General features: G+C 26.1%; 1 protein-coding gene across 2 annotated transcripts in view; it reads right to left on the bottom strand.

Moving 5' to 3' along the window:
• The window catches only part of LOC148238552 (lachesin-like), a 296,914-nt gene that overhangs the window by 195,348 nt on the left and 83,168 nt on the right, over nt 1–18,398 (bottom strand). Inside the window, exon 1 of one of the 2 annotated variants that reach the window (XM_088183904.1) lies at nt 12,006–12,330. The exons of the other annotated variant lie outside the window; for it this stretch is intronic. The gene's annotated coding sequence lies outside the window, so the exon portion shown is untranslated. Of the gene's footprint in view, nt 1–12,005; nt 12,331–18,398 lie in introns of those variants that run through there. 2 annotated transcript variants of the gene reach the window in all.

Genomic DNA, 18,398 nt, shown 5'->3' with positions numbered 1-18,398 from the left:
TAAGGCTGTCATTTTGTCCTGGGCCCGGCATACGTAAAGCATGTTTATGCTTTGTATTATCAACAGAGCAAAATACTTTTGTGTGCCGGCGCACATTAGTTTGTCAGACTTTATATACTATATGGATATTTATGTGTGTGAAATTATTATTTTTTAAACAACACATCATACTGTACGGCTGTGCTTTAAAATTAATTGTTTTGCCCTATATTTCGGTCAATTTATATTGTTTGAAACAAAATGACTTAAATAGTGATTTAAAGACCGTTGGAGGTTGGTTAAGTATAATTTAATTAAAACTAAACAAAGATAAAACAAACGTTATTATTATTAACAATATGTGTTTAAATAACGCTAGCTTTAATGTGAAGTAATTAAGTGTATACACATATGCTATATAAAGTTTATTTAGTAAATTAGAAAAAACTTCTAGAAATTTTAATAAACATTTCAAGAGGTAAAAAACTAAAATTTATCTGATCAAAGCAAACCCTAATATATATACACAATCTTTTTAAAGTGTACTGGATAGTAGTAAAGAATAAAAGTAGAGTAGTACGAGCCTTTTACAAATATTATACACATTACAGCACTTTTACTAAAAAAAAAATATTACACCGCGTAAAATATATAACATAAAATTAAATAAAGTGAGTTCTACAGTAAGAAAAAGTACAGTTAAAAGTAGAGCTATTTGTGCTTTGTATAAATTAAGGTTTTAATAATCAGTCAAACATTTCTCAGCTCAATGATCATAAGTGGGTTTGATGTTTTTTTTACATTGAAGTTTTCACAGATCTATTCATATGAATGTACTAAACTTAAAATAACAATGAAGAAAGTATGGTCGTTATAATTGAGTACATAAAATCCTTTAAAAGTAAACTTAATATTTTAAGCGATTATTAGTATTTCCTTAGAGTAAAAAAGTATTTCCAGAAGACCAGCAAAACTGTTCAAAATAAAATGAAGCAAATGCATATAATATATAAGCACATTGTAAACTTGTTACTTGACTAGTTCTGCAAAAGAATAAATAAATTTAGAAGTATCCGGATGTACTTTATAATTAAATGGTTTTCAATGAATGCAAATTATTGATTTAAAAATGCAATTTGCAGATTTTCAATAGAGAACTTGGGCTCAAAAGTTTATTGACTTGAGGTCCAAACTTAAGAATCTGAAAAGAAATTGCTTGCAGAAGCAAGAAGAGTGTCAGTATATACAATAAATCTAGCGATGGCTTTACTGACAATTTATTCCTACCAATATGCTACCTTATTTTTGGCAGTAAATAATATTAAAACAACCGGCTGTATACCAGATTAAAATAATAGTGCTAGCTTAAGCTTGAAGTGCACGAAACACCAACCTTGCTAGAAATAAAAAAAAAATCCAGCCACTTTTTATATATTACAGCGAAAACCCAAGGGTTTTTAAACAGTATTATAAAACATTGCTACCTGTTATATGGAAATCTTATTAGAAATCACTAACAATTATATATGCTTTTAACGAAAAAGGACTGACGAATGTGACTATAATAAAAAAACTTTAAAATAATGCTCCCTCCTACGAATACAACCTCCATTATTTAAGTATTACCTATGGACTACATGTACGCAGACATTGCTATTGCTATACAAAACCTAAAATATTTAACGCAATTTTATCAAGAGTATGATATTTATGAAGCTGTAAGTAATGCCTTAAGTCAAATTTTATTATCTATAATAAGTAAAGAATAAAATAAGCTCACTATCTAATTGGTCGGAGATGACATACAAACGCAAAAAGTTGTCAGTATTATTCGTTAATGGATCTAAATAATAATAAGTTTTGTTTACTATAATAGATATGTATGTATTAAGAATAATAATAAAAAACTTTACGTCCATATTTAGGACCAATTAATTTTCACCTATATTTTTTAACTATCCATATTATATCACAAAACGGTTAAATTAAGGTATAGTACGACTTACGCGATTATTCCACTCACACGAAAACAGAACCAATTAATCAAGTAAGTAGGGGCTTACTGTATATAATTAATCAGACCTATTTTACCATATGCTTTTAAGGTGAAAGTTTATTTAGTAGCTATATTTTTTCTAGCAACACACATTTTTTCCACTCGTCTTAGAAACGTTATAATGAGCCACAAATACCAATTATTTAAGAAAATTGTAATTTTTACACCATAACCTATACAATAAAACAGAAAGTACAAGTCTCTCTGTTTGTCACAAAAACTTCTCCCTAACGGTGAACAGTAGTGTCGTTATATTTGCATATGTTCTTGTGGCTGACATTTTTAGTTCAACTGTATTTTTTGTCAATCTCTATTATTTTTTAAAGATGATTATTTTTTTAATTTAACAGGATTAATAAAAATATTTATTTTATATAAAGAATGAGCTTGAATTTATCCCGGGCGAAGCCAGGATTCAAAGTTAAAAAAAAATACTATAATTAAAAAAAGCAATTATTTCCTTAGATAATTATGTCTTAAAGAAAGAGGCAATATTTAAAAAGTGAGTTTAAATATTAATAACATTAAGAAGTATTTACTTAAAAATACATTTATCAATATATAAAGTACAAAATAACTTTTAAAAATATACAAAAAAGTAAAATCGCGTAAGTCTAAAATTAGCACGATATAAAATTAATTAAATACTTAAATTAAATTATATAAAGATTTATTTGAGTTTAATTTTTTGTACCAGAATTATTTTAATTTTATAAGTTTGTCATAATATTACATTAAAATTATATATAAAAAAAACAGTTTTATGAATTTTTTTAGACGTAAATTTAAAGTGAAATAAAATTAGATTGTTGTAAAAATTGAACTGGATAAATTTCTGAGAAATTTTGAAATTCAATGTCAAGTTTGTATGTATGAGTATAGATCAATATTTGATAATAAATAAGTAAACTACAAAACAATAAATTGAATGTAAGGATTAAAAAGACAAAAAATTATGACGAGAATGGAAATTCCATACATTTATGTAAATGTTTTAATGTGTATAAATAACAAAATATATAATAATTTACAGTTCAAAGCAAAGATTATGATCTTTATATTTTTTTATTAAGTTTAAGCTTTTAGCTTAATTAAATAATAAATAAATAAATATTAGCTTTTAAATAAATATTTTCCATTTGAAAATTTCTCGTTAATATTAAATATTAATAATATATATGCTTTTAAAGTTTAGAGTGCAAAGCAAAAATGTACATTATTATTCATTAAATATGTATGTTTTTATTGGGTTTAAAATAAATGTCATATAGAATATGTTTATTAAATAATTTAAAAAAATGAGAAGCAATAAAATGAAAAAGTTTAATTTGTTTATAAAAAATATTGCCTTAATATAAAGTAAAAATATATTAATGTTATCAAATTAAATAAAATAAAATAATATAGATTCAATTGGTCAATTTTTATCTATCTCGTTGATAGGTAAGATATCAAAGTGATTAAATTTAGCAAGCTGGGTCCTAAAATAAAGTTAAAATCTCAAAGAATTTTTTTTGTAAATATTTTGACAACAATACTATAAGAAAAAAAGCGAATGGAATAATTTAAGTCATCGTAAAAATTAAAGTTTAAAAATCAAAAAAATAAATACTTGATTAAATTATCATATATATAAAACTCTTCTTAGATAATTTTTTATACATATTAATTTATATATAATAAATCAAAGTTTTAATACTGTATATCTTAGTATAATTTCTAATATGTTAACCAATGTGTCATTTAAAGTTTTCAAATTCTAAATAAAATTATTATTAAGTGAACAATACAAAATTGTAAAATAATTTTGAAGGCTATTATGTTTTAGCTATTTTCTTAAATCCATCTACTTAAAATATTATAAACTGATAAAAAAAAAAAATAAAAAAAAAATATTTTAAATTATTGTGAATAGTAAAGTTTTAAAAATCATACAAATGTAAACCCATTATAATGTTAACTTAATACTTAGTGTAGACAATAAATTATCTTTTGGTTTTAAACCGTCTTAATTGGCATGAATCTCAAACGTAATAATAATAATTTTCCATACATAATATGATTGTCAATCAAACAGAACTGCAAATAAAAAGATATTTTAATAGATATAACAACAATCGAAATTTAAAAGTGACGAACAAAGTATGTTTGGCTAAATTTAAATAACCTAATATTATTTAAGGTAATAATATAAATATATAATACATAAAAATAAAAACTTTAGTTCGACAAAAACCTTTTTTGTGAAAAAAATAATTGTAAATTACGGGTAGATGAGTTTGATACAAGAATATGCAATTTTAAATACATTTTGTTTTTACTAAAAAAACGTATTTGAAAGTAAAATATTTTAAACGCATTAATTATTATTATGCATTTAATTAATCATTAATTTTAATAACAGCATTAAAAACTGTATAGAATCATTGGTTACAAATGATTAAACTATTAACTTTTCAGTGACAAAAAATAGGAAAAGGAATTTTTCAAGACTCATTAAATACATTGAGATATTTGGTAACTATTTTGAAAAATAAATAAAAATGTTTTCCTGAATAAAATGATTAAGAAATATTTTTTTACTCGTATCTTTACTTTTCGTATACATTTTGTATATACCTATTTAATTAATTAATCTGTTGATCCTTAACGAGATAAAAATATTGGCTATTCTAACACATAACGTATACGTTTACGCTTAACGGTTTTAATTCCGGCCTATATTTAATACCTGTCACAATAAAGAACAATAGGCGTCAAAAGCCAACATTGTTACGTTTTCTCACAGAAAACGTTTGTTATTCTCCCCGTGAACGTAACACCGTAACGTGGTACGCATTAAAGGCGATCGATTGACAAATTACCGCCTACCCTGTATATATTTTATATATATTTATATATGATTTTTATTATATTTAAGTTCAGTCTTTTTGTAGATTGTCTCAAAATTTGCCAGAAATGTCTTTCAACATTATCAAGAGAAAAATTGAATTTTAGTACACTGATTTTTTAAATAATTTACCAATAAAAAACAGTTCTGCTTTATTTATACGATTGATGTTCATGCACAAATAATTACAAACTCGGAAAAATATAAATCGATCATTTATGAATCGCACGTTGTCTGGCTAATTTGTGTCACTGTTAGCGATATGGCTTTTTGTGACTGACAATATTTAATATCTACGTGAAATTAACGTTATTTGCCACGTAGGAGCGTGTAAACGCAAACATGCGACTAATGCTTTGGCTAACATATATACGGAGCTAATCGTATTTGTGTGTTTCATTGACATACATTGTTTTGTTTGATCGGTAAACTTTTTCTCATTGTTTGTTAATAAGTATACAGGATGAGCAAAATAAAAAGTTAATTAAATTTATTTAAATAAATAAAATAGATCTTATAAAAAAATTCTAGATTTAATAAATAATATTTTAATTTTAGATAAACAGTGAAAATATAAATTATTATTTTAGAGTTATTGCAATACCATAAAAATAACAATATAATAACTACGCATAAAAGGCATAGATTTTTCTACAAATAACATACTGCAAATGTTATTACTAAATTGATGAGAAACATAGCGAAAAACAATATAAATTATTTTTCAAGAAATAGCTAGTCAATTAACATTAATTATAAATTGTTTTCATATTATTAGGTATATATTTTTTCAGTAAATAAAATGACAGATTTAAAAAAAAACTCCTTAAAATAATTCAATATACACATGTATTCCTCAAATTTAAATTATTCGTTGTTATTTAATAGGCGTTAGACCAATGCATTACAGCGGAGTAAGTCTGTGCAAACTGAGACAATCAAACAGACCTAATGAATGAACATACAACTATTAACTACTGGACTGAAAATCTGAGAATCGGTATTTAATTCATACATCTATGTTATTAAATATACATTATTATACTCCTTATTGAATATTTATATATAATTAATAAATATTTCTTTGTTAAGTCCGGGTTTTAATAATAGCGCATTTTTATAAATTCGAGTCTGTGGTCATGGTTCGAACCCGTGGCCTCTTGGGTACCAGTCTAAGCCATACGGACTACGCTATAACGACCCTAAAAAAATTAAATGTTTCTATGCTTCATAGCATTTCTATATATTGATTAAAAAAAACTTGCTTAACTAAATAATTATATTTATTTTTAACCCCATTCTAACCTTAAAAATAGTTTTGTTCAATTTATTACAGCTAAAAAATAGCTATGAATAAAATTTTTGCTTATTTGAATAATATACTTTATATACATAGTTATTAAAACGAATAACTTACACAACGAGAACCAAGAATTTAACTAGAAATATTTTTATATGAAAATATATTCTGGATTTCTTTTTATTGTTTTATAAAGCCAAATCTAGTATTTTGGCTATAAGACAGGCAAAAAAAAATTAAATAAAATCTGTGTTATCTTAAGATACAACATTTGAGTTTCTTTCTAAATTTGGGTTAAAATGTTATGGGTCATATGCAAATATGATTCTAAAATCTACAAAAATTCTAAAGACTTACATATATAATATGTTGTGAAATATTGACCTTTTTTTCAAGAATTTGTATTATGGCAAAATTGTTTAATAACAAATATATAATGCTTAGCTAAGTTATAATATTAGTTCTGTATCAAAGCATTCAAAAAATTACAGCTATGAATTAAAAAACAAATAATAAATTAAAAACTACCCAAAATATAATGACTTATATGTTGTGTGTATCTTTTATTATGTACTTTCAAAATTCAATCTAACAATTAAAGTTAAAGGTTTTGTTGTAAGAATCTACATTATTCTTTTACATATCTATGTAATGATAAAATTGTTTAATAAAAAAAAGTATAATGCTTAGTTAAGTTGGGTTAAAAAATTATTTCTATGTCGAAACATTATAAAGTTTACGGTATCAAAATTGGGTATGAATTAAATAATTAATAAATAAATAAAAGATTAAACAAATAAGATAAAATAGTTTGCTGTGTTAAACTGATATTTGCAAATAAAACACACAATAGCAAAACTATACTTATATTTAAACTATAAATGTATGACTTCGTCAGAATATATCGATGATCCAACAAAAACGATGCATAAGTGGTTGCTGACTATTGAAAGACCTAGGTTCGAACTACATATATTAAGTTTATCTAGATTTTTCTAGTCTAATAATTAAAATCGTGCTAAAACGAGCATATTAAAAGGAATATCTTATGAATAATATACGAGAAATATTCTAAAACATTAAATACAAACTGTTAAAAATATGTTTAAAACACCTTTAAATTTATACAATTCAGTTTGTATCTTAACATTACACATAAGGTTAAGATACAATTTCATTAAATGCTTTGAAATAAATAAAAAACTGTGGTAAAAGATTACTTTTCACTTTTTCGCTGCTGCTTTCTAATCACATTTTGAATGTTTATAACATTGACTTTTTTAGCACCAGCTTTTTCATTTGCACAGAAATAACGGATTACTAAACCAGCCTTTTAACAAGACGTATTTTGTGAAAATGTTGACATTTTTAACAAATACCGAAGCACAGCAGTGTTATTAAACAGATTTAAAAAATCGCTTTTATCCTTACTGATCTTTCCGAATATCCCAAGTAGTTATGCCCAGCAATATTTTTATGACAAAGGCGTCCAGAGATCTACAGCGGTGTTTGTCTTGCAAAAGTTTGGCTCCCCGGGAATATTCGGGACGTTTAAAGGATTAACGGAGGTGAAGAGATTGGAAGGAAGCGGTTCGTGCTCGCTTTGAATAAACACGCTCGAAGACTACCCTAATTTGTCTTGGCCAACCAAAGGCAGGGGCTAAGGGCTTAATTGAGAATAACCATAGGACTGGGTTGGGGGTGGATATTGCCCGAATCGAAATTTAGTTTCATAGATAAACCGCGTTTTATGTATAGGACGCTGCAGGATTAATCTATAATATAGTGTTATGGATCGAGTCGCAAATAACTATAATTTACTATAAATCATTTTTTCTATAATTATATAAAGTATCTACATACATATATGAATTCATATTTACTTGATTAATATTAATAGTATACATCACACTTGACAGTAAAAAAATATATAAAAACGAACTAAACAAAAAAGTTGAATATGCCGGTAAAGGCTATTATATTAATATATTTTTTATGTAATAGTTTTTTTAATTTAGGTATTTCTAATCATAAGAAAAAATAAAAGCTTTTATTGATATTTTTATAATATATGTTTAAAGACATTCGGGATACAAAAAAACGATTGAACTGAAATCGTATTATATGATACATAAACATTTAGTTGTTGGGAATCTACAGATACCGTTTTATCGTTTATTATTTTATATGATCCTGTTTTTTTTTTCTATCGCGACACGTGTAAGAAAAAAATTATAGTCTAGTGGTATGAATACATTTGTTAGTTTTTAGAAAAAAAAAACAAATACGACCACCTGTTTTCCTGGCAGTTATAAAAGTTGGAAATATTACTGGAAAACGATAAAAATATTCTATTATAGATTTCGTTTTATTGCCGCGTTCGCACGGAAGAAGAAAAGTAGGAACTACTTCCACTCAATAAAGAGAAATAATAAAATTCTCCGACGTCTTGCCGGCGTACGTATTAATGAGTTCTTTATTACTCTTTGCAACTTTTTCATAACTCGATTTATTTAGTTTTCTTTTTAATGGAAATCAACTAAGCGTATAACTTTCAGCTCTTAGTTTGCAAATTCTGATCGTTTTATTTTTGAAATTGTATAAAGCATTCATATGAATTTGTATTAATAAAATATGAATAAAATTACCACTATTACATAATCAACTTATTAAATATAGAAATTTAAAAAGACTGATTGTATAGAATTAAAACCTAGTAGGTCTTTCAGGTGTTATCTTACATACATCAGTGATATAGATATTTTTGGTCAAAAAACTTACTACACAAATAAAATCAGTGTAATTTTAAATGATTTATCTTTGTGATAATTTTTAGCATATAAGTAGTAAAAATATTTTTATTAGTATTAACTATCGATAGTTTTAGCGACGTATTTTTTAATGTCAATTATTAGTATTTTCTATATTTGATTTTAAAAATACGTTTATTATTATTCTATATAATATATGACATAATGCTTGACATATAATATATAAATCAATTGACTCCTTATTTCAATAGATGCGCCATTTTTAGGTAATCACAAAACCAAGATTTACAATAAAATGGAAAACCGGTAATTAAAATTATAATAAAAATTAAATATACGTGATTTCATAAAAAAAAATATTTAATTAGAATAGAGCAAAAAAAAATTTGATACATTTAATAATTAATTATAAAAATTAAACACAACATTCGTTATGATAGCGATGTTAGGTTTAAAAATAGGTTAGTTTATTATAAATAATTATGTTTATTTTAGTAAATAAATCATCAAATATATATTTAAAATCAATTTTCAATGGTATTTTTGCTAGTTTATATTGGTATTTTGTGAAAAACACAGACTGATATAATACTAGTATTATATCAGTCTGTGTTTTTTCCTTAATGTGTTTTTTTCAAGCATTCAAAAAAGTCACTCAATACTTAGTTTTTACAGTATTTTTTCGCTTACATTAAATAAAATAAGGTATACATAGCTGTCAGTTTAAACTTATACAGAATCAGAATAAAAAAAAATGAAAGCAATAAACAGCTTTAAAAAATAAAGATAATGCAATATAACACAATACAATGTGAAATCAATGACAATATTAATCGATTAGTAAAACAGAGCTCTAGAACTTTTGTTATTTTATAATACAAAACATACAATTTATACCAAAACCGTTTTAAAAATAACAAGTTTAATTAACCTTCTTATAACAGTTCTTTTCTGCGCACATTTAAATATTACGAATAGATAACTTTAATGGAAACTTATACAGAATTTGTTAAAGATTCCAAATATAAAAATGAATATATGTTTTAGCTACGTATGACACTAAAAAGCCTTTATATATTGTTCCTAAGTTATATTATTGATTCACATTCTTAGATTATAATACATTAAATAATATATTGAGTTAAAGCTTCATTCAAACAATAGTTACTAAATCACACTATTTTTTTAATTAACATTTTAATATAATTGTAATTGTCAATCCAGTTTACTATTAACTAAGTTATTAATATAGAAGTCAAGCTCTCAAAATAGATTCATGCAGTACCCTACATGATTTAGTATGAAGATATCTTCTAATTTGACAAATCTCTACAATCTGTTGACAGAAGAAGAGATTGCTTTTTATAAACCGTCACTTTAAACTGACAATACAACACAGAGTTTAGCTTTATGTATAAATTTAACTAATAATTTTTGAATTCAAGTTGAAAGTAAAATTATTTACAATTTTCCATTTATTTTGCAACAGAGCAAATCCTTTTTAATCTTAATACACAAACAAATATTTGAGTATCAAATATAGATGTGATAAATTAAATTATTAAGCCTTTAAAATATATTTTTAGATAAAAGCATCTACATTATTTATTTATATATATTTTTTTGTAGACGTCGTTATAAGCAAAAAAATATTTATGCATTTGCGACCTTTAAATTTTTATTAAATTTAATCCTTTTTTACAAATATTAATTGTTTATCCGTTTCTTATTATTATTTTACCTACATCATTTTAATTAAATATGTCTGCGTATTTTATCTAAAAATTTACATAATAAATTAATATCGGTATTTTAATGATATATTTTTAAAGTCTCTAAATAATATTGTTGATGATATGCTTACGATATTAAAAGCTCTACTCGTGTCCAATAAAACTGAAAACCACTACGCCTAATTAGATTCCCGATAAACTAGTATGCCTAGATATTTGAATCCCTTCCTCAGCAGATTAAGGAAAAGGATTAGGATTTTACTTCTAAATCATACCCGAAAATATCAAATGTATTTAATAGTAGTTCTATGGAAGACAATTTGTAATTCCTTACGTCATTGATAATATATTTTTATTTAATTAATTTTAGACTCTAATGATATCTATAAAATTTGGATATATATTTAAGAATATATTAAAACAAATTTTATTTTAAAATTATTATAAACATTCGGGGTGCATTTAATATTGATATTTTTACACTTAAGCGCATTAAATATATTATTATATATTTTGTTATACAGTACTCTCAAAAGTTACATTAATTACTTTATTTGGGCACTTAATACCATACATGTATGTATAACGTAACTCGATTTTAGTTAATCACCATTCATTCTTGAGATTAGGAAAAGCTAATCTAAGGTGATCAAACCTAATCTAAAATGAGAAAACTTAATTTACGGTTATACAAACTAATCTCAGGTGATATAACTTAACAATTATTTTCAATGTTCCGTAACTGTTATTAAAATTGTATTTAAGTTGTTAAAAATGCTAATTGTAGTCATGAAAAGAATTAATCTAATTATGAATTTTAAAAAAATATATAAATGCTGAGAATTAAAAGTGTATTTAAAACATTTATTTTTAGTCATAATTTAAAACTGCATTATATTTAATAAAAATAACATAAATGTTATCAATGAAGTTTATACATGTAAATTAATTTTTTATACGACGTAATTAATTACAGATACATGAACATATATAATAAATTCGCGATAAGGAGTGAAACTCAATTAATTCATGAATTTATATAATATTATTTAATATTCACTAACTTTAAAATAATATTCGTCGAGCTTTTGGGTAAATTAAAATTCTTCAAATACTTATCAGCGTTAAATTTGCGGAATTCCGGTATTCGAAGATTGCGCAACGAGCGGCGAAAAAAATTCAATCGCTACATTTTCGAGTTCAATATCTTCTCTAATTAATTTTCGGGGGGTGTATTTGGTGATGATTAATATAATACGTAATTGGTCAAACTTACGAAATAACATGTCAAAACATGTCCTTCTCAATTATGCACCGTGTCCTTCGTCCGTGGGGGCGAAAGAAGATAACGTTAATTTTTCCTCTTTGGAAAAAGTTTACGTCGAAGTTTTCCCACGTCGCTATAATGTCATATCACACTAGCGTCAAATATGACGGAAATTGCGAAAAGTTCTCTCTGAAAAACTATATCATCGCCGAGAAACAAAAGCTTTGAGTGTCACTCGCGGTCCTATCGAACAATTTCGACTTTCGAAAAGTTTCGAAAAGCTCGCGAGAAAGGGGCCGGCACGTCTCGCTCGATCGGCGGCACAGCCAGTACTGGCACTGGCAAAGCAGAGCGCGAAAGCTCTCTTCTCTGTGTCGCGATCGGTGAGAGCTTTCTGTCCGAGCTTTCAGGACGAAGGTGCTCGTAGAATGCGCGGAAGCTTCCGAATTATTCCAAGGACGAGTCACGCCAATCTTTTGTTTGCTCGTTAACTTCTCGGCGGCGTTAAAGTTGAAGAACAATCTTCGTAATGCAATTTCGCGTTTGAGATCTCTCGAGATCTTATGACACGGTTTTAACAAATTGAAAAATTACACTTTACAGGGTGATCCATTAAAAGTTTACTTTTAAAACGGAAATAAATAGAAAAAAAATAATAAAAACCAAAATAAAACTTAAAACCTAAGAGTAGGTGTTGTATTTATTATTTTGATATAGTTTTTTTAATTACCAGCGTAATTTTTACTATTAAAAAAATATATTGAATCAAACCCACGGCTATTATATAATATAATCAGTCTAGCACTTACAGACTTATCGCGGATTATGCCACTATGAACCTTAATTATATATTTACTTTATTTATTATTCACAATGGTGTAGCTAACCCTCAATTTTAAGTGAATATAATTTTTTGTTTCCTTCTCATTTTCAGTTTGCATTATAAAACTAGATGCGAATTTATTGAAAAAAAAAATATTTAATAGTTCTTAATGTGTAATTAATTTAAATTAATAAATAATATTAAATTTAATTATTAATATAATTGGCCGACTAACAAAATTACTAATAATAAACATTATTGATTTTTATCAAATTATAATAAAAAAAATATTAATAAATCTATTTAAATTATAAAAAATATTTTATCACACACAGTCGTAAAAATAATGTAAAATTGCTGTTTTAACAAAGTAATATAACATTTAGAATACGTATTTTTTACGAGACTGCGTGAGATGTAATATTTTGCTGAGGTTATTCTATAATTTATTACATTTGTTTTGCTACAATGAGACGATAAACTATGTAAACCATTATTATGATTTTCCTTTTCTTATTTTTTTAAGCCATAAAGTGCTATAAACCACACATTTTTACTTTAAGTAAAACTATGATTAAAAAAATAGATTTATAATAAAATTAACAGATTTTATATAGAGCAAAAATTTATATACTTTTTTTTATAATAATACCATAATTTAATTTTTCCCATTTGCTGCGACAAAATTGTGTTCAAGTAAAAAATAATTTTACATTTATTATATGTATATTATATAACTTTCTAAGCGCTTTTAATTCTAGATATCAGCAACCCTACTTTTTTTTATAAATTACAGTAAAATTCATGGTTTTTTAGAAAGTTTTACGGTTGAATTAAAATAATAATAATGAATACCATATATACAATATATTAAATACTGATTTTTGTGCTTTATTTTATACAAAAACATACACATTAAAAAATAAAAATATAGTATTGAATCTTAGAAGTAACAATTTAAAAACTGAAAACCTCATTTAGGTTATAATAAAAAAGAGAAAGAACGGAGTAAGTGCTAATTTAGCTAAAAATCTGTGTATATTTAACTATAATGATTATTAAAATACTGTACAGTCTGAATACTTCTTAATATTTTTAACAAAAACCATAAGAAATTTGCAAGCTGAAAATAATTTAAAAAAAAAACATAAAAAATCTATATTTTATAGTCACTGAATTTTTACTGTAAGTTATTAATTACTACAAAAAAAAACTAACATTTTTATTCATAAGACACGTCAAGAAAATAAAAATAATGGTTTTGCACCAAAAAGGCAGTACCTAAACCATCCTTTATATTTATTGGACGTCCATTTTAAAACCTAAACTTTCACAAAGAGGAGGATTTGAGGTGAAGCTAAACACTGACGCGAATTTTATATTATATAAAACGGTTATTTAAGAAAGTTTGGACGAACGAGAGCAAAGGGCTCAATTTTATATAGCATAGATTTAACACTTTACTATATTTCGTCTAAATTTCCTTAGAGAACCGTTTTATATAATATAAAATTCTGTCAAATCACCAATCACTACCGAGCTTGCTCAACAATGACAAAATAAATATTTTAATAGTTATTTAATAAACTAAGTTTACTTTCAAACTATAATAATAAAATGTAATTTATGTTAATACCTTATTAATTTATGGCAAAACCCAGTTACTGTAAATTTTCAACATACAGACCAACAAAATAGAATTGCTTGCAAATTCGATTTTAGACACCAGAGAAGCATCATCATACACAGGTTTAGTCGATTTCCCCGCGGAGGCTTTCGAGAAGTTCTTTTCTTAACCTCTTTATAATGAGAACATTAAGCACACTTATCTGCGTGCTTGGCTGCCGAGCTTAAAGCTTTCTGCCGTTTGCCGGTTCAAAAGCTTTTATACGCCAACATTTTTGCAATATATACGATCGTAATGTCATACAGCTGTTCCGATATGAAATTACCAGATATACACATAAGTAAACTGACGTCTGAAACTTCTTTATTTACCACCCACCCTCCACGTGAGTGCTTTCCCAATCTTGAGATTTACTCCCATTATTCTCTCCCCTAGCCTATCGAGGGTCGAGATGAGCCTTTCACTCTTTCCCCCAACCCCCTAGACTTCCGTTACATGGATTTTTTACCAGATGCGCTGTTGTACATTCAATCTGCTATATGTTTTCATATTTACCGCTCTGTTCACCTGTGTACTTTCCATATAGTATTCATAGCGTGCATTCCCAGTTGATTCTTTTATAAATTTATTATAGAGGAAATGGCGGATTTGTCGTTTGATATAATAAAAATTCAGTGATCCTTCAGCTTACCAGCTCATACCGGCACGACCGCAAAACTCAAGGCTTCGCGAAAGTAGACTAGACGCGACTGACCCAGTGGCGTCTCGTTACTGGGTGCTGGATATCAATGATGATGTGCAATAATTAATCATGAAGTGTTCATGGCACTTTGCGGTTAATATATTATTTCGTTTCATATTAAATTTAGATTGAATTCTGACAGGTGCTTGCTCCTGTTGACCGCAAATTATTACGCTTACCATTTTCATAAAATGAGACAAATTACAAAAAAAAACATTAAATATCAATATTTGCCTAATTTCATTTAATAAATATCAATTAAATTTTGTATAACATTAATAAGCTGTTATTGCCTTAAAGATAAGTTGTAGTTTGGCTTTCTTAAAAGTTAACGCTTAATATTTATGTCTGAGAATACAACATATTTTACTGGAATAATATTTTAAACCATATTTAAACTAAAGTAGAGTTGAATATAATTTTTTTAAGACACGTCTGCATAAACAATAACAAATAACTTTAATAAATTAACAGTATTTTATATTTTTACGGAATTCAAAAACTAATTTATAAAAATTTTAGTTTTAATATGCACTGACTATTTTAAAAGAAAGACAACTTAAAGTTATTTTTCTTTTAAAAAATATATTACCCAAATTTATATTTGTAATTTTTTAAAATAATATTTTTATCTCAACTGCATATAATTAAACACTAATTAAAATTCACATTCAGCAAACTATCGATTTAAATTTTAATTAAACTTTAATTTACTGTAAGTTATTTATACATTTACGCAGTTATACATTTTCGCTTTAATTCTATTCGGATAATTGCAAGTTCGTTACTATGTGTCATTCCTCTGCATAAACGCGACGTACCGAAAAATATTAGTGTATTGCCTTTTTACATAATAAATATAAATCCTTAAAGGTCAGACTAACGAGCTCGGACAGGTAAGTACCGTCTCATTAAAAAAAAAGTAAATTTTTCAATGTCATTATCGGTGGCGGTACCATAAGTCTGGCAAATGTGGCGTAACGACACAGTCGTTAAATGTTTTTCCAGTAAATATTTAAATATAAAAAAAACGTGAATTGAAAACGCCACTGGATTGGGAAATTCCTTGGCGTTGTTGAGTCGAACGTGAATCAGAGTATATGGAATGAGATCGTATATGACAATGTTTATATGATAATGGAATATGTAAGAAACATTCTTAGTAACTTAAGTTAAATTCTGATATAAATGAGTTTTTAATTTAATTTTTGATACTTGATAATATAATTATATAAAATATTAACTAAATTAATAAATAGGTATTAGTATTTTATATAAGCTAATATTTTACGTATTTATATTTATAAATAATTATTAAAAAATATTTATTTCCATATAATTAGAGTTTCAAAATATTATTGACTTTATAATAGAAAGTTAATTACATCTTTTTTAAGTTCATCTAAATAATTCAATTAATAATAAAAAGTACATAAATGTATATTTAAATAAAATATTATTATTATAATTACCGGTTTGCTAATTTTTAATAGTATTTTTTTACATTACTGGTAAGATACTAATCGGTCTATAGAAGGCAATATCGTCAGATTATTTTCTTGATTTCAGTAAGATATAATTTTAACCATCTTTAATTGGGTTGGAAAGTAAGCAAAATTAATAAATTGAACAAGATGGTCGTTAAACTAATTACTTTCACCTACGATTATTTTATTAGATCATATTTTGCCATTTATATGTTTCACTTCTTTAATTGAAAATATGTTTATACATGCCTTGTATTAAAATATTTTTATTATGGTTGAACAATTATAATATAAATAATCTTAAGGGTCCATAAATTAAAATAAAATTAGCCATAATTAATTGAATCGACTTAATTGTAAAACGACAAGAGTGGGAGATCAGTCAACAAAATAAAAGGATTGCGAACTTATATTTCCTATGACAGCGATATTTATATTAAAAAGTAGTTGCGTGTTTTTATATACGTCACAATATTTTTTTTTATTTAGTAATAAAGAAAGAGAACTAAATTCGGGATTAACTATAAAACCTCAAATATTAGAATATCTTAAATTAGTTTCGAAGATCACAATCGAAATGTGACTTTTTGTCTTTGTTTTTGGCTTTTATTCGCGTCTGTGTTTTTACTAAAACTTATTGCATTTTCTATAGCGCCTCTGGTCATATATATAACACATCTTTTCAAACCTTCAGCACCCCGTTTTCCCCTATATGTGAATTTGTATACATTTCCAATACAGAACCTTCGCTAATTGATTATGTGGCACATAAACTGGGGATTACGGTGCGTAGTTTTGTTTTGTCGCTGACATGGAATTGAACACGTCCCCCACCTCGAATAGGAAGTTGACGAAGTTTAATCTTTCGGGTTGGTCGAATAGTACTAATGTACATACATACGTAAACACACACATACAAGCATAAATACGAAAAGTAGTCCCTTTCTGTAGGCGAACTTCTGTGGAACTAATTACGGCTAGCATCCGCAACCGAGCCCCAAAGTGCGATAACGATTCGGTACAAATGTTATAACACGTTTTTAACGCGAATATTGTTTAATTGCGATTTAGCGGAGCGGGGGGTGGTTTATAAGCCGAAAAGTTTGTAACTACTCCCCTATCGTCGCAAAAGTATACAAGAAGTGTTTACAAGAAACCCCCATCAGTCGACCGAGGGGGTCGCAAGTTTACTGCACAATGACGTAATTCGATTTTACGGTCCCAGGGACGTGTTTGCAACAAGTTGTACGAAAAAGTTGTGAAAGTTTCGGTTAGGCGACGATAAATTTCAACCGGCGGGCGTCTTAATCATCGGTGATTTTGTTGTGGGCAAGCAAATTGAATAACCGATCTATTAGAGATCATAGGATTATCAATATATGTACATTTAAGAATATGTACATTACTGCTTGTATAATATAATAACATGAGTATTAAAGAAAATAAAGGACTAAAACAAGCAAGTCATATGGCAATATTGTTTATTTATTATATAGTCTGTATGGCTGACTTTAAGCTTGCAAAGTGTAACAGTACAAAGAGACACAAGGCAGAATAAATCAATTTAAACATAAGCGACACAAGACGAATGCAAAAAAATCTGCACTAGAAAATATTTATAGAATATATTTAAAAGGACCAAAGAATAAATTGAATAAGATCAACGAATGAACATGTTATTAGTCCCAATATATTTTTTATGTTATATATTTATCAAATATAT

This window comes from Plectrocnemia conspersa, unplaced genomic scaffold (genome assembly GCF_051122295.1).
Source record: "Plectrocnemia conspersa isolate PC_06_02 unplaced genomic scaffold, ASM5112229v1 ptg000001l, whole genome shotgun sequence".
NCBI lineage: Eukaryota > Metazoa > Arthropoda > Insecta > Trichoptera > Polycentropodidae > Plectrocnemia > Plectrocnemia conspersa.
Note: the sequence above shows the minus strand (reverse complement) of the source record. Positions and strands in the feature narration are given on the sequence as shown.